Source organism: Lynx rufus, unplaced genomic scaffold, assembly GCF_022079265.1.
Source record: "Lynx rufus isolate CCGP_SWC_20201006 ecotype Redwood Valley unplaced genomic scaffold, mLynRuf1.p SCAF_4, whole genome shotgun sequence".
Classification (NCBI taxonomy): Eukaryota; Metazoa; Chordata; class Mammalia; order Carnivora; family Felidae; genus Lynx; species Lynx rufus.
The window spans coordinates 28,062,348-28,081,280 of NW_025814856.1; the positions used below are offsets into that span (position 1 = coordinate 28,062,348).

General features: G+C 36.3%; 1 protein-coding gene across 1 annotated transcript in view; it reads right to left on the reverse strand.

Moving 5' to 3' along the window:
* Positions 1-18,933, reverse strand: part of FHIT (fragile histidine triad diadenosine triphosphatase) — a 1,417,053-nt gene that overhangs the window by 1,150,630 nt on the left and 247,490 nt on the right. Inside the window, exon 3 of the mRNA XM_047097252.1 lies at positions 934-1,010. The gene's annotated coding sequence lies outside the window, so the exon portion shown is untranslated. The remainder of the gene's footprint in view (positions 1-933; positions 1,011-18,933) is intronic.

The window sequence follows — 18,933 nt, forward strand, 5'->3', positions numbered from 1 at the left end:
ATATCTATGATGTCCAATAAGACAGCCAATAGCCACCAATGCCTATCAAGTCCTTCAAAAGAGGTTAGTGTGACTAAGGAAATAAATTTTTTACTTTGTTTAATTTAAATCTGTTTGAATGTAAAGAGCCACACGTGGCTAGAGGTTACCTTATTGGATGGTGGAGAAGAGTAAAAGGTGAAGGGAACATTCACAAATTAGTTTAAAGAGGCAGGAAATTCTTCTTAATCTCTGGGTCTTGAGGAAAAGGGACAGGATAGATATGAATCTAGTTAACTTTGTGGGTCTGGAGAAGGAAGGTAAGATAAGTCATGCTTGACAGCATTAACATTTTCAATAAGCAAGATCCCCAAAATCCATTTTAATTCATTTCTGCCTCCTCCCAGACTAACTTCTGGACCATACTATTATGGAAGACACTTGAGAAAATCTTCTAAAGACTAAAATGTCTCCACCATGTAAAAATGATTTCTTCCTATAAGAACAATCTGGTATTAATAGACTATCACTATTGACTGTTCCTCTGGGACCTAAGGGTCCCTTCCCCAAAGACTGGCTTTCTATCTCTAACAAAGAAAGAAAAAAATGTGACTTCTGAGAATTCCCTGTTAAAAGATGGTGTTTTTTAGAAATCGTATTTATTGCTTTTTTGCGTTTTTACAAAAGAGTATAAAGACATTGGTTCTTTGTTATCCAAAATAAGGTAAAAGTATTATGATTGGTTGCAGTCATAAAACTATAATTAGTGTTTTAATAAAATAATAAAAAAGGGTCATGAACCCCCACATCCACCCCACCACACACCACAGACTTCCAGAATGGAATTGTAGTCATGCTCTTAGAGTTTCAGTACCAACATAACTAGCAACAACTCTGTCAAACTGCCCTCATCAATCAAATGGGCAATGCCAATCTAGGCCAAGGACCACTCACCCAGTGCAGGAATCTCTGGTTCAAGCAGATAGGCAGAGTATAGGTAATATCTGGATATTGGTCGACACTGCAAGTGACTGGGAATAAAGGAAGAGTGAAACACTTCTGATTAGTTTCTGTCTCTTAGTGTTCCCAATTTCCATTTTAATTGTAATCAAAATATTAAAATATTCTCTGTCCCCAGAGAAGGGACACAATCCCTAGTTTAATAAACCCTAAAATACAAAATTAAGAAACAACCTCTGTGGGGTTAATCAGCACAGCACTATTAACTGGTTGGATTCCCTAGTGGACAAGGGTCAATTTCTCTGGGTCTTAAGGCAAAATATTTTCTGTAAATGTTCTCTTGCCTAGACCAGATGACAAACATGTCCATATTGTCCTCCATATCTTGTATGCTGATCCAGACTTAAAGGGTCTTCTTTATTGAATACACTTCTGAACTCTAGTGATGGCCAGAGTCAGTTAGAAGTATCAAGAAATAAAGAACCATACATTCCCACAATGCTGGTGAAGTTGATTCTATCAGATGCCCAGTCTTGGATCACCTTTGGGTCCAGGATCAAATTTATCTTCCACCATAATAAATTCCATATTTTCCAGTATTTGACCCAGGATTAAAGAGGCTATTCTTACTCTCATTTCTGGTTTCCCCAACAGGACTTTGACAACACGGAAGCCAAAAATCATCCTGGTGCTAAACCATTACCACCAGTTAACTATTCTGTGGTCATCGCCAAAGACAGTCAACTTGTAATTTAATTTCATTGGCAACAAGAACAAGGAGGTGAATGCAATGCTGAAAGTACCTCTCAGCCATTAACGAAAAACCTTAAAAGTCAGTGAAGACAGGCAAAAAGAGACTGAATTATTAATTCCCACTGTATTTCTCTGCCCACAAGCCCCCTCTGGTGGAGGAACTAATAGTAATAAAATAGCTATAATAACAACAACCAAAGTTAAAAAAAAAGGGGGGGGGGAAGAAAAGAAAAGGCAATCCACAACAAGACAATCAGCCCCTGTAGAATTGAGAGTCAAATGTAGTGATTAGCAAATATGAGCTACAACTGGAAAACCACTTACAGATGAAGCAGTATGATGAATGATTTACCAAAAGGTCAACACTGCTCTTTTATCTTCAGCACCCATCAGTTTCCATTGCCTTCAATTTGTCTGGCACATAACAGAAAGCGAGCCATAAAATATTCACCATAAAAATTAACCTTATTTTGCAGTATTAAAAAAAGAAACAGAGCTAGATATAGTCTAAGCATATGGGCCCGCTTTTCAATTAGGATTCCTCATATACATTAGAAAAAGCATTGACATTTAAAACTCTGTTATAAGAGGTAATGTACTCAGCAAGTACCAAAACTCTCTGCCCTATGCTCAGTTTTGCTGATCTACTTTTAGTTCTCGAACAAGGAAAGGCACCCCCCACACACTCAAGACCACAGCAGTGATGGGGTGGGGGTGGCAGTGGACTGTGTCAACATTTCCCCTTTTACTCTTCTGTAAGCTACACCTCCCTGCAGCCTCTGCTATTAGCTGCTGTGGGTACCAACCTTTCAACCTCAACACGCCTACGATACATTCTGCCAGGTGAGTTGTGAGAGGAGCTACCTTCACACTCTCATTTGACAACCTTTGTACAAAAGGAAACACGCTATCAGATGAAAATATACTTTCAGGCAGAAGGTATTCTGAAAATTAACATACTGCCAGATCCCCTTAACCAGACCTGTAAAACTCATTAAGCCATTTTAATTCAACCAACTCAGCTGATTGATTCCATGAGAAGACAGGTCGCTTCCCTCCTTCTCTCTCCTATGTCTGGATTTACCAATTGTTTCTCTGATTTTACCAAATCAGTAAGATATTTTGCGTCCTATACAATAATCTTAAGTTATCTGAGATATTAAATAATTCCCCTCCAGACTCTGTTCGAAGAGAGTTCCTAAGTATTTACTTATATCATTGTTATTTCCTGATTTCTTTTAAAGGAAGAATCAAAATGGAAGAAAAAACGTCAAAAGAGTTCTGAAAAAGATGTAGTACAAGGATATTTACCCCTGTACTATTTATAATAGTAAAAACTGGAAATTCTAAATTTCAAACAAAAGAAGAATGTTTAAATTAATTCTGGTACAGCCATAAAGTAGACCGTTAGGTAGACATTAAAAATTGTGTGGTAGGGGAGCCTGGGTGGCTCAGTCGGTTAAGCATCTGACTTCGGCTGAGTTCATGATCTCAAGGTTCGTGAGTTGGAGTCCCATGAGCCCCACATCAGGCTCTGTGCTGACAGCTCAGGACCTGCTTCAGAACTTCTGTCCCCGTCTCTGCCCCTCCCCCACAGTTCTCTCTTTCTCTCTGTCTCTTTCTCTCAAAATAAATAAATAAGCTTTTTAAAAAAAAATACGTGGTAGAATATTTAATAACACGGAAAAAAGATTCATGATATTATTGAGAGGGAAAATACATTGCAAAAACAGTAGGTATAGTATTATCACATTTATTGACAATGGTTATTTTTGGATAATAAGGAAGTTTGGCAATCATCGATTGGGCAACCCAGTTTCTGTTAACAACTCCTCTTTCTAGGACCCCTTACAACTAGGAGTGATTTTATAAAATGAGATCTAAGCAGAAGTCTGCTAAATGGTCAGATGGGCCCCTTTTTGGTTTACCTCCCCATACCACCCTGGAATGAGCTGATCAATCCATGACCACAGATAACAATCTCAAAGATAATAGTGGGGAGAGAAGATAAAACCTTGTAAATCAGTTGTTAGTTACCACAAGAAACAACTACAACTTGATCTTTATATTCATCTTCGCATTTGTTTTGGTATCCATGTAGACACGATCAAAGAATAGTCCCCAGGAATCTATAGAGTTTTACTAAACTAAAGTTAAGGCTTTGGGTTGTGTACAGAACATTAAGTACCATTCCAAGAGAAGGCAGCCACATTGCCTCTGAATCACCAAAACACAGATTAGCTACCTTGAAAATTGAAAGTTCACCCTCAAAAATACTTTGATAATAAGAATAAGCATAGGCATGTTTCTCAGCCATTCAGGGCCCAAATAAATAAGTAATGGATAATATAGGTAAGTGACAGAAATCCAGTCTTGCCCGGATTTACACATATACCTTATGAGAGCAGCTATTACTTTATAGCATGTGAATCTGTTTGCATGTCTGTCTTCCCAATAGACTAAGCTCTCTTCAGGCAAAGGCCATTCCTAAAGATTCCCAAGCCTTCTTCCTTCCAAGATCTCAGAATGAAACATAGATTTCAACTATAAATGCCTGTAAAACATGACATCAATTTTGACTCTAAGTCCTTCATTATAAGTCATCCTATTTAAAAACAACAACAACAACTTTTTAACATTTTCAAAATACCCTGAAGGGAGGGAAAGATCACACATTAAATTCTGTCAAGTAACATTTACCTCCTCGAGCCCTGACTAATCAGAAATGACTAGACTTGGCAGCTGCTTTCATCACTTGGTCTATATGCTAAATACAACTCCTGTTGTGCCAATTGGAAAAGGCCAACATCCCTTCCCATCCCATACAACATCCCATCCTGCCAGTCACTCTAGAGCCTGGCAGTCTGTCTGGTGAGACCACTCCTCATCAGATCAAGTAGAAATTATAAACTAAATTTACATGGTCCATGTAGCCCCATTCCAGAAGAGCAGTGGTAAAGTTAAAAGAGATTCGAAGGGTACCAGATTTATTACTATTGATTCCCTGCTAGCAATTTCATGGAAAGATATCCACTGCAGTTATATAAAGGGCATCTGGCTCATTTCCAACTCTTTTGTCTTCACGTTCTTAAAAAAAAAAAAAAAGCAACCAAGAAGGAAAAAAAAAAAAAAGTAGAAATTGGTGGAAAGGGCCCAAAGGTTTTCTCTAGAATAAGAAGCCTTCATCACTACACCCCAATTATGCAAATCTGCTCCTGCCGAGTCCAATACATTTATTGAGCCTCACCCCTGCCATCCGGGTAACCCAGAGAAGGAGCCAATCTATAATGACTCAAGCCACATTTCACAATAGATTCCAAAGGACACATGATGTCATTTGCTAAAATGACAATCCAGATGGAAAGCATTCTGACCTATACATAATTGATTGACCTTTGCTATGCTTTCCTGGTTATTTATATACTATCATATGCATGGATGTATATCAGTGGTATTTACACTTGGCAGCTACTTTTGAGAACGCATTATTCAATTGGGATTTGAAGCTTTTTACAACCATTTCCTGACCAAGCATTCAAAAATGAAGGACAAGAAGAGATGTTATCTTAAAAATAACATTTAATAGGATCTAGAAACTCTAAAGAAGCTTTGTGGCTCTAATTGTTTTAAATTACAGTGGACAAGATCTGCCTGTGTAAAGCTAAGTTCAAAACCCTGAAACTGAGGACACTAAAGGGCATTTTATCTCTTTTCCAGCTTGCGGCTCAATAGTGATGGTAAAATACGTTTTACCAAAGGAGTGGAACATCTTGGACACTTGTGAGAAAAGTATCCTGTGAGGCAGGTAATTAGAGACCATAATAAATGACCAGGGAAAAGAGCACAACTGCATGATGCTTTCTGGCTTTTTTATTTAGTTATGAATCTGGTTTTCTCCAAGGGTTAAGCTACAAATTAGACAATATTCAGATGATCAAGATGGGTTCAAGATAATTCAAGAAGGAGAGGCAAATGGGAAGATTAGGGAAGGCGAATACTGGCATATATGTCCTTAGTCCCACTGTTCATAACCAGGACAGACATCAATAACTCATCACTGAGTTGTTAGCCAAAGACCCTGATAGCAACTGAAAACACTTTTACAATAGTACTCCAGGTGAACACTACTTACCAAATAGATTCAGAACACGAAGTGAAATATATTTGCCATTGCTGAACTAAATAATCATACAGTGTATTTCAGATCAACTATCAAAAGTGTTAATGCCATTATGTAGTCGTCATAATTTAGTGCTCCTTGGTTTGCTTGCCTACAGTAAATTTCCACTCATCTGAATGAAGGTGGATGCACTGGTACATATTGCTGTTTTGTCCTAATAATGTGATTAAATAGAGAAGGCTGTGTCTTATATAATCCAATTAATTCTATCTCTTGCTGCCTTACACTCAGACCCAATCTAAAACAAAGCAGATTTTTAAAACCAAAATTTAAAGGTACCTCTCTGAATCCTACAAAAACATTAAACCAAATTCAGCAGTTTTCCATAAGCCATGATATGCTAGTGTTATCTGTAGTATAAATGAAAAGTAAAGAAGGGGGTCTAAACAGAGTAAGATGGAAATTCTTGTATATTGACATAGGATTATTACACAGCAGTAAAAAGGAATGTGCATAAATCTAAAGAAACAAAAAATCAAATGGAAAGAACACTACATAGAGCTTTCCAAGTGGTGTGCCCCACAGAGGTCCTAACATACTGATCCCCTCTGTTCTGTGGATTAATAGTAGCTGGAGTGAACAGAGTCTTGTGGTAAGACATTGATGGCATTGATCCCAAGACACCGTGCAGTATTTTCAAGTGCAATGTATGCCATGATGTGAAGAAGCTGGGAAGCAGTGACATATGGTATAAAGCCATTTTTACAATGCTCAGAAACTAAAACATATCTTGTTTAGGGATACACACAAATGTGGCAAAATAATTTTATATGAGAAAAGAAAAGCAAAGGAAGTATATGTGGAAAATTTATCCTGTATATTCATTCCTGCTGTACAATGGTTACTGTTGCAAGGAAAACGGAGGAGAGAGAGGGCAGGAACACACAAGTAAATGGTAATGTTACAGCTCTTAAATTAGAGGGTGGGTTCATGTTAGTTTATTGTGCTCCAAATGTACTGTTTTATAAATATAATGCATTTTTAAAAACCGTCACGACTGGGGAGCCTGGGTGGCTCAGTTGGTTAAGCAGCCATCTTCTGCTCAGGTCATGATTTCGCAGCCTGTGAGTTCAAGCCCCACGTCAGGCTCTGTGCTGACAGCTCAGAGCCTAGACTAGAGCCTGCTTCGGATTCTGTGTCTCCCTCTCTCTCTGTCCCTCCCTTCTTCATACTCTGTCTCTCTCTCTCCCTCTCAAAAATAAATAAACATTAAAAATTAAAAAAAAAAACTGTCATGATCAAGAATCCAGGCAACTTTCTAGCTTATTCAGAATCACTTCACAGTAGAATCCCAACATGTCAACTCAAGAATAGATACAATTTCTTAAGGGAAGCTTGAACCCAAGGTCTCTAAAGGTCAAAATGCTTCTCCATGATGACAAGATTTTGTTCTCCTAACTCAACACAGTCCAGGGGTTTCTCATGATCAACTAGGATACCTGTTCTATTTGAGGATTACAAGACTTTGTTCTAATCCAACTAGAGTATTCATGACAAATTACTGGAAACCTGAAATTCCATTTTCCCACTCAAAAATATCATAAAAAACAGGTGCAAAGCTTCTGAATTAAGGATCATTTAGTTACAAAAAACAAAGATACATTTTAGGAGCTCAAGTAAAATGGGATTCTCAGTGAGGAATTCCAGACATGCCATAGCACACAGGACTGGAAGGGTAGCCAGGCCTCACCGGAACCAGAGCCAGGAAGTAAGAAGTCATTCCGATCCAGTATCACCACACTCACTCTCTGGGGCTTCGGGGCTCATGTCTCTACTTCTTTCTGGAGTATTTACCTTACTGCATCTACCTTTAGATGTCCTTTCTCTGCTTCCACACAAATATCTGTATCTCTTTGCAGCTTAAATGGAAACCAAGCAATGTCCTGAGTGCCACCTCAAAATGATTAGAGGAAAAAAATCTGCTTATCCCAACCAAAGTCATGATCAGTCACACCTCATCGAATCAGCCAAAACTATACATCAGGGGCTACCAATGCAAACGCTTGTGGGGGCCACAGAAGTAATGAAAGGTGTGAAGCTGACCAGGTGTGAGACAAGAACCTGCAACAAAAGGTCCTGAAACACACAGAGCTCAGGCTGCTTCTGGGGTTCAGCTCTGTACTAACAGAGATCCAGGTTTTTACTTTAGTTTCTTGATTGAGAAAACACATCTGTAGACCACATTAGGCCACTGGCCCCTGCTGTCAATGTCCTACAAAGAATGAACTGTAGGTATTCCAGATTCACAGGGTCACACCAGGTAGTCACGGCTGTAGGTGCCAGCCCTTTGGACAGTTCTTGCGGAAAGGGTCATAGGTCTAGGCAATCACCCCAACAAAGCTCAGATGACACACAGCTCCCACATATACCTCCTCACACAGAAAACACACTTCAGCTAAACTTCTAAAAATACCTTCTTCAAGATAAGATACTGAACTGGGTGGAGATAATTCTATGTGGCTCTGTATGGGTTCACAGAAAAAGGCAGTAAAGTATAAGAAAATCAGACAAAGCAAACAAGAGCCAGAAAAAGACAGCATTATCTTCTTCTTTTCTATACACAGCCAAAAATGCTTCCATAAAAGACTACTTACTACAAAGCAATTACAGATTCTTTTTTCAATTAACTAAGGGTGACACAGGGGCTCTTGTCTCAATTTCTTCAGCATTCCAGAGTGGTGAGACACACAATCAAGACTAAATTCAACTCCTTAGCTTAGACATCATTTCCCCTGGGAAGCATGGTTTGATTCTCTCATCTTGAGAGACAAGTGCCCCCTCAGATGTTCCCACAGCACCCTGCTCACCACCCCTTTCCTATGGCACTCAATCCCAATGCTATATGATCATAGCTGTCTATTTGTCTCTGACATGGAAGTGATATGGGCTCTTTGAAAGCAGGGATAATGTCTAGTCCTCCTTTATGCCTCAGGGCCTATTTCATGAATACATGTAATCAGACACAATGAAAATTTTATTTCTATTTTTTACAGTTATTTCAGAACAAAAAAGTTGAATTTACACTCAATTCCTCCCTATTTTTGTACAAACTTTCGCTCAACAAGTTAAGTTAAACTTAACTTTTTACTCACACAAGAAGTACATATATCATGCTGAATTATTACATACTCAAAATCACGTAGTTGTAGGACTTTGGGGAATATGTAGTCATATTTAGGCTAAAAATCCTTAAAGCTACCTTCTGTCAGCATGTAGGTATGTGCAGACTTTTCCCAATATACCTATATTGATGTAGATATAAATATACCTTGTATAGAGGAATAGGGCACAGCAAAATGCTCTACCTAAGAACATAAAATCCATACATTTAAACTTATGAGGAATTTGGAGAAGTATAGTATATGTATATCCTGCAAGACTTACATTCCATTCTAAAGAAATGAGTCTTGGCAAATTTCCCTAGTATTGAGAACTGTTTAGCAGGAATTAATTTTTAAATGAAATAGCCTAAAAACTGAATAGATGTAGTATTATTTAGAGTTATGTCTTGTTCTTCAGTAATTATTGAAAGTGACACTGGTATGTTTTATCACTGGTAATTGGACTGAATTTGACCAAATGTCTCCCCTTTCGCATGAAAACTAAATGCACTGTTCCAATTTTTATTGCTATCCCCACTCTAGTGATGCTTCATTAGGTATAATTTGGTAGCCTATATAATGTGGGAGAAACAGAGCATTATTTCAAAGCTATAAGTATATCTGTGACAGCAACAATGTTAAGTGAGGTTCATGTCTCCAGACACTTGACCCTAAGCTAAAACAAATTAATTTTATAAGACTTAATGTTTTATCTTGAACAGGGGTAAGTATTATCTTCTCGTTCTAGCTAGATGGAAGTATTTGGCAAATGTCTTCTTTGGAAAGAATTATTTAGCAATGGAATTATAATCAGTGTCATAAGAACAGATAAAGCAAACTGAAGGACAAATGGATGTATAAAGGAATGAACGGCAGCATTTTGCTACAGGAGAATTCCATTCCATTGATGGGTATTACCAAATTAAAGGGATATTGGGTTATATTAAATTAAACATATTTCCTTACTCCAGGAATTGTCTGTCTTTAATATTCATAATGGTCTTCATGGATTCTCAGGAGAAGGATGGAGTGTACGATATTTGCCATACCTATTGTCTACATAAAGGCTTTATACATGTAACCACTCTCAGGAACAGCGGTGCTAGTAGACAAACCTCAGTTGAAATTGTAGCTCTCTCACTTAGTAGCTATGTTCCCACTAAGTAGCTCTTAACCCCTCTGAGTATCAGTTCCTTCATTTGAAAAATCATCAGTTCTGCCCTTGACTTCCCTTGGAAGTTATTCCCCATGATTAGTAACAGATAACATCTTCAGCTGCTATAATTCAACTCCTATTCAATTTACAAATGTATACACATTCTTTCATACATTCAACAAATATTTGTTAAGCATTTAGCACATGCTGGGCCGAGTTGGTAATTGGGCATAAACACAGATGGTTTCTGAACTCAGAACTGATGGCCTTACTGGGGAGAAAGGTTAGTGGCAGATGCCAAAAAGACAGACCAAACCAAGGGGCCTGAAATAGTCTGTAGAAGGGAAAACATGGAAGATGAAATCTGAGGAGAGGTAATTGACTCAGTGGAGATGAAGGAAACAAATTAAACAGGCCATGGGAACAAGATGTGCAAAGGCCCTGTGGCAGTAGGGAGGGCACTGATTTTGAGGAAGAAAAAGGGCAGTGTAGTTAGAGTTCAGAGAGTTAAGAGGGCATGATGTGAAAAAACAATTAAGAGAAGACAACAGTGGCCATGTTAGGTTTCCAAATGGTGGAAATGGTTTACACCAGCTCGGTGGCATGATCAAACTAGCATTTTGAAAATCTCCCTCAAGCTACATTTGGAAAATGGGTTGCAAGGGGACAGGAGAGGATACAAGATCAGTCAAAGGCAGTAGTGATGATAGTTTATACTGCCATGGGAACAGTAGATCTGGAAGAATACAACAAATCTGAGAGATATTTAGAAGTTGGTAAGGAATGGAGTATGGGGATTATGGTATACTTTACACATAAAGAACTCAGCTGCAGTACTTGATCTGGTCTATGAACTGTACTTCCCAATAACCTGGTACTTTTTCTCTACTATACAATGGGAGACTTATTTCATTTAATATAATACTCCTCTGCTTTCAAAAACTGTTATGATTCTTAATCATATTCCACAATGGCCCTTGTCAGATGTTTATGCCTTATGAAACCAATTTTTTTTTTAATTTTTATGGTTTAGATCTATAGTGTCTTTTAAAAAACTACATGATTGTTAGTCTTAGCCTAATAGGTTGTAAATTGTGTTTCTCACCTCCAATTGTCCATCAGTACTGGTATGTGTATTTCTTGCTCCTATCAACGACTCACGATAAGAACATAGGCATATGTATGAATGTTCCTCTGGGAAGAAAGTGAACAGTACTGTTACACTGTATTAGTTGTTATCACTCCTTCTTCTAAATGCTCTTAATCTCTTAAACAGAACATGGTTTAAAAAAAAAAAAGAGCATTACAAATATATAAGAGTTCAGCATACTGACCACACACTTGTCAAATTTGACAGAAAACATAAACTTGGTCTCAGTATCTATGCTTAAATTTTGAGACTTAGACAGCAAGTTGATAACTCTTTAAAAACAGTATGGCAGGGATGCCTTGGTGGCTCAGTCAGTTGAGCGGCCAACTCTTGATTTAGGCTCAGGTTGTGATTTCACAGTTCCTGGGCTTGAGCTCTGCACTGTCAGCACTAAGCCTGCCTGGGATTCTCTCTCTCTCCTCTCTCTCTCTCTGCCCCTTCCCCTGTTTGCTCTCTTGCTCTCAAAATAAATAGATAAACATTTAAAAAGAAAACAGTATGGCAAAATATATAGAAGTACATAAATGAAAAGTATGGGACGAAATGTTTAATTCTGAGGTTAATTCTGAGGAATGGGTTTGCATTGCAAGTATAGGGGATTTTGTCTTTTATTTTATAATGCTTATGCGCTGTTTGAATTTTAGAAGCAGGATTTTTTTGTAACAAAAATAGAAGGAAGAAAGGGCAGATACAAAAACAAGATCAATAAAATAGTATCACTGGCGATGCCTGAGCAACATTTATCGTAGAAACTAAATGCATTACACTAGACTTTCATTATATGCAATTATTTTTCTAGGCCCATGATCTGACTGGCCCATGATGTATAGCTGCACACTAACCATGGACATGCAAAAAGGGTTCAGTTGTATTTGCATCATCTGTACAAAAGAAAATTGAACATATTAAATTCACATTAAATTCTATTCTATTCTATTCTATTCTATTCTATTCTATTCTATTTTATTTTATTTTATTTTATTTTATTTTATTTTATTTTATTTTATTTTATTTTATTTTATTTTATGTAGGCTCCATACCCAACATGGGGCTTAAACTCACTACCCTGAGATCGATAGTTACATGCTCCACCCAGTGAGACAGTCAGGCACCGCTGACATTAACATTTTAAATTGAATTATAGGTAAATAGAAGTAAGATGTTACAAGGTACATGGGAGATTATTTGTTTCTGATGGATTAAAAATATTAAGAGATATGGTGAAAGCAATATCTGTAAACAGAAACAATTTTTAAAGAACAGTGGCCAAATCCACATCCAATCTGATCAATCTGATGTGTCAACAATGGGAGTCCTGTCAGAGAGCAGAAACATTCTCTTCACACCTTCCATACTTTTAGGTTATGGCCATCTCAAGATAAGAAGCGAATCACATCTTAGACAGCCCAGTTATGAAGTTTCCCAAAATGGGCATTCATAAGAATCACCATTGTGGCCTATTAAAAAAACAGATCCTTACCTATCCCAAAGATTATACAGGTATTCTCTTTTTCTTACGTTACTGAATTTGTGACAGCCTCCAACATAATGATGAATAAAAGTGGAAATTACCAACACTCTTCTAATTCACAATCTCAACAAAAAAGCTGTCGATATTTCAACATTATGTACGAGGTTTGCTGTAGGTTGCAGATATCACTTATCTAATTAAGGAAGTTCTGCTCCATTCACATTTTGCTAAGAGTTTGCATCATGAGTGAGTGTCAAATTTTATCAAAAGCATTTTTTCCCTTCATCTATCCAGAGGATGATATGGTTTTTCAAATTTACTCCATTAATGTGGTAAATTGTATTGATTGATTTTCAAATAATCAACTTGCATTCCTGGAATGAACCCAACTTTGTAGTGATATATTACCCTTATATATATCACTGACTTTGATTTACTAATGTTTTGGCTAGGATTTTAGCATCTATCTTCATAAGAAAAATTGGACTGTGAATTTCCTTTCTTTGAATACCCCTCTTAGCTTTGGGGTCAAGGTTATGCTGGCCTAACAATGTGAGTATATATATGATTGGTATTGCTTCCTCCTTAAATATTTAGAAAAATTTGCTGGTGAATTTAACTGGTATGTTCTTTGTGTAAAGGTCTATAATTATGCAGCGAATTTATTTCATAGATATAAGATAATCCAGATTTTCTAAAATGTATTATACCAGTCTCATTGTGGCTTTTTCCTGGTTTTATTGAGAAGTAATTGACATTCATCACTATATAAGTTTAAAGCATACAGCACGAACGTTTGATTTATAAATACTGTGAAATGATTACAATGGACTGAACTAACATCTATTTTCTCATAAATACAATTTTTAAATAGAAAGAAAATAAGGAAAAAAAAGAAATAAATATTTCTTGTGACAAGAACTCTCAGGATTTCCTCCCTTGACACCTTGCCTGTACGTCATACAGCAGTGTTAACGATAGTCATCATGTTGTACACGACATCTCTAATACTCACTTCTCTTACAACTGGAAATGTATGCATTTTCACCACCTTTCTCCAATTCCCCTACCCTCAACCCACACCTCCAGTAACCACAAGTTTCATCTCTTTTTTTTACTGTTTATTTACTTATTTTGAGAGAGAGTACATGTATGAGTGAGGGAGGAGCAGAGAGGGAGAGAGGGAGACAGAGAATCCCAAGTAGGCCCCATGCTCGGCATGGAGCAGACATGGGACTCAATCTCACAACCATGAGATCACGACCTGAGATGAAATCAAAGTCGGCACTTAATCACCTGAGCCACCCAGGACCTGGATCTCTTTTTCTATCAAGTTTTTGTTTTGTTGTTAGATGGCACATATAAGTGAGATCATATAACATTTGTCCTTCCCTGACTTATTTCACTTAGCATAATGCCCTCAAGGTCCGTCCTTGTTGTTGAAAATGAAAGGATTTTCTCATTTTTTAATGGTTAAATAATAATTGTGTGTGGGGGGGTGTAATGGAATTTTGGTGTACTTTTAAGAAATTTAGCCATTTCCTTTAAATTTTCAAATTTATTGGCATAACATCTTGATAATATCTTTTTACTATCTTTTTTAATATCTGTAGTTTAGTGTTAGCCTTTTTGCATTTGTGATATTAATAATCTACCTTATATTTTTCTTTGATTATTACTACCAGAGTTTTATCAATTTCATTAGGCTTTTCCCAGAACTAACTTTTGGCTCTATTTTTTTTATTGTCTTTTTTCTTCTATTTCAATTATTCTGATCTTATCTTTATTTTCTTCTGATTTCTTTGAGTTTACTTTGCTTCTTTAGATCCTTCAGATGGATCTTTGAGATTCTTTCTTCTTTTAGTTTTTCTTCTTTTCTAATGTAAGAATTTAAGTCTATTAATGTCCCTATAACTTCTGCTTTAACTGCAACCCACAATGTTTGGTATGTTGTATTTTCTTTATCAGTTAAAATATGTATAATTTTCAATGTGATTATTTTCTCTGACACACAGGAGAAAGGGTATTACTTAATTTCCAAATATTGGATTTTTTTTCATTATTATTTTGTTACTAATTTACAACTTAATACTACTATGATTAGAAAATAAACTACAGGGCTTCAATCCTTTGAGATTTGTTCAGCAACGCCTTTGGGCATATGAACTATTTGCTAAATGTTCCTGTCACTTAAAAACTATATATTCTTCATTGGTGGGTGCAGCATTCTATATATTACAATTAGGTCATGTTTGTTCAATGTGGTATTTAAATCTTCTATATATTTACTGACTTATTTTTCTTCACGTTCTATTAATTAATGAAAAAGCTATGATAAAATGCCAACCAAGATTGAAGATTTCTATATTTCTTCTTTTACTATTATAGTTGCTTATTTTTTAATATTTTGAGGTCATGCTATTTGTATGCACACATATAACTACACTGCATCTTTTGCTTAGTGTTTACATGGTAAAATATGGGGTGTTTTTATTAGTATTCCATTTTCTCCACCCATTAGCTTGTTAGTTCTACATTCTTTGTATGGATGCTATAAATACACAATGTGTTCCCTTGACTTATTAGAATCTACCACACTAGACATTTTTTACCACTCCCTGGATAAGGAGTACCCATGACTTTAACTTCACTTTCCCCCATCCCATTGCCACCCTATGTGCTATTGTTGCCTTTTATTGCAAAGATAAAATTTTTATAATTTTATAAATTAAATCTTATTAAAATTTCATTTTTAATTCTACACATATTTTATTTCTAAGCTTTTTGTTATGGAGAGTTCTAACATACATAAAAATAGATTTAATAATGACATAAAACTCCCATGTTCACTAATTTGCTTTAATGATTGTTAGCTCATGTTCAATTTTGTTCAATCTCTATGTCCTTCACTTTTCCCTTGACCATATTATTTTAGAGCAAATCCCAAACATCATATCATATTTCCTATAACTATCTCTTGTAACACAAGTGTGGTTTTTGAGACATAAGAACATAATATCATTATAAAACATTATAGAAAAATTAATAATAATGCCAGATTGCCATCAAGTACTCTCTTAATGTTCAAATTTCCAAATGCCTCAAAAGTAATAACTATTTTGCAGTATTTTTTAATCAAGATTCAAATAAGTTCTGTATACAGTGATTGGCCAATATGTCTTTTAAGGTACATTTAATCTATAAATCCCCTTAAATCTGTTATCCCTTGCTACTTATTCATTGGAGAAACTGTCTTGTTTGAACTGAGCTTTTCTACTATCTGATTTTTTTTTTCATGGTATTGTATTAAATAAAATGCTCCTATCTGTAAATTTTGTTTGTTGGAAGTTAGGTTAGAGGCTTAATAGAATTTAGGCTTCATTGTTTTGTTTTTGGAAAGACTATCTCATGGCTGATGAGATGTGTGCCTCTCTTAAGAGGCACACTATGTCTGGTTGTATTTTTGTAGTACTTATAATCATTAATGTTCAATGACTCATCCTTACTATTTTTTCAAAATAATAACTTGGTTCCTAACATCCTCCCATGGTAACCACTTGTTATTTTTATTATTAGCTAGTGTTAATTAACTTATGGATTTAAAATATTTCTTATATTTTAGTCTACTGCTGTTCCTATTCTAATGGATGCTTGAATTGTCCCATCTTTGGCTACAGGGAGTTAAACTTCACTAGACACTTTTTCTCACTTTTTTAAAAATTTAAATCCAAGTTAGTTAACACATAGTGCAATAATGATTTTAGGAATAGAATTTAGTCATTCATCACTTACATATAACACCCAGTTCTCATCCTAACAAGTGCCCTCTTTAATGTTCATTGCCCATTTAGCCCATCCCCCCATGCAACACCCTGCCAGCAACCCTGTTTGTTCTCTGTGTTGAAGAGTCTCTTTTCATTTGTCTCCCTCTCTGTTTTTATCTTATTGTTGCTTCCCTTCCATTGTGTTCATCTATTTTGCTTCTTAAATTCCACATATGAATGAAGTCATATGATATTTGTCTTTCTCTGACTGACTTATTTCACTTAGCATAATACATTCTTGTTCCATCCATGTTGTTGAAAATGGCAGGATTTCATTTTCTTCGAGTGACATTCCATTTTATATATTTATATAAATTACACACACACACACACACACACACACACACACGACATCTTCTTGATCCATTCATCAGTCAATGGACATTTGGGCTCTTCCCAGACTTTGGCTGTTGTCAACAGTGCTGCTATAAACACTAGGGTGCATGTGCCCCTTTGAAACAGCTGTATCCCTTGGATAAATACCTAGTAGTGCAATTGCTGGGTCATAGGATAGTTCTATTTTTAATCTTTTGAGGATCCTCCATACTGTTTTCCAGAGTGGCTGCACCTGTTTGCACTCCCACCAGCAGTGAAAAAGTGTTCCTCTTTCTCTGCATCCTTGCCAACATCTGTTGTCTGAGTTGTTAATTTGACCCATTCTGACAGGTATGAGGTGATATCTTGTCGTGGTTTTGATTTGTATTTCCCTGATGATGAGTGATGTTGAGCATTTTTTCTTGTGTCGGTTGGTCATCTGGATGTCTGTCTTACTTGGAAAAGTGTCTAGGCACATCTTCTGCCCATTTCTTCACTGGATTATTTGTTTTTTGGGTGTTGAGCTTGATGAGTTCTTTATAGATTGTGGATACTAACACTTTATCTGATATGTCGTTTGCAAATATCTTCTCCCATTCCGTTGGTTGCCTTTTAGTTTTGCTGATTATTTCCTTTGCCATGCTGAAGGCTTTTACCTTGATGAGGTCCCAATAGTTCATTTTTGGTTTTGTTTCCCTTGCCTCTGGAGACATGTCTAGTAAGAAGTTGCTGCAGCCAAGGCCAAAGAAGTTGCTGCCTCTTTTCTCCTCGAGGATTTTGATGGCTTCCTGTCTTACACTTAGCATCTGTTTTGAGTTTATTTTTGTGTATGGTGTAAGTGGCCCAGGCTCATTCTTCTGCATAGACATTATTTTGATTGTTTTAAACAGTCTATATTCACTTATATTTACTCATATATTTATACTTTTTGGTGCTTTTCACGCCTTCCTGCATCTCCACAATTCCATCTTCTGGCTAAAGAAGCTCTCAATAATTTCAATGCAGATATGCTGGTAGTTAATTCTCTTAGTTTCAATTTTTCCAAAAACATATTTTTTGAAGGATATGTTCACTGGGCACAAAATTGTCATCCGGCAATTATTTTCTTTGGCACTTTAAATACGCCATCCCATTGTTTTCTATCTTCCATTGTTTCTGTTTAAAAATTAGTTGTAAGTCTAATCGGTGTTTCTTTGAAAATGTCTTTTTTCCCTTTCGGCGTCTTAGGGTTTTTTTATTTGTCTTTGGTTTTTCAGCAGTTTTACGATACCATGCCCACATACTTTATTCCATTTTCTTTGCTAACAGAGTGTCTTGCATCTACAGCCGGATGTTGTTCATCGGTTTTGGAAAATTCTTAACCAGTGTCTCTTCAAGTCTTTGCTCTGCCCCTACTTTCTCTCTAAACTCCAATGACAAGGTCCAGACCTTCACACCATCCAATATGTCTCTTATGCAATGTTCTTTATATACACATTCTTTTTTCCAGTCTGTACTTTAATCTGGATGTTTTCTACTGACCTATCTTTCAAGTCACTCACCCTCTTTTGTGATGTGTTTAATATCTTCTTAAGTCCATCTACTGAGTTCATAATTTCAATCACCATAATTTTAAGTTTGAAGTTGTTCATATGATTCTTTTTATACATTCCCAATCTCTGGTGAAATTTTCTGTCTTCATCAGTTATTTGGACATCCATGTATGATAACCTCAATATCCGAATCACTTCTGGATCTACTATTTTTGGCTATATTTCTCTCTTGATTTTTGGTCATTTGTTCCTGTTTTCCAACATGCTTCTAATTGTTTAATGATAGATACATTGTTTATGAAAAGTGTTACAAGTAAGAACAATATTATCTTCCTCCCAAAATGATTTTATTTTCCTCTGTCAGAGAGAGTACAAGCAGATCATCTTGTGATTCAGTTCACGCTGGTCTGTTTTCAGTTGGGTCTTACCCTAGGATGTAGATGTTCAGGGGCCTCAATTAAAACCTGTGAGTGTTTATCAGGATCCTACCTCCTCAGAAACTCTGAATTCTG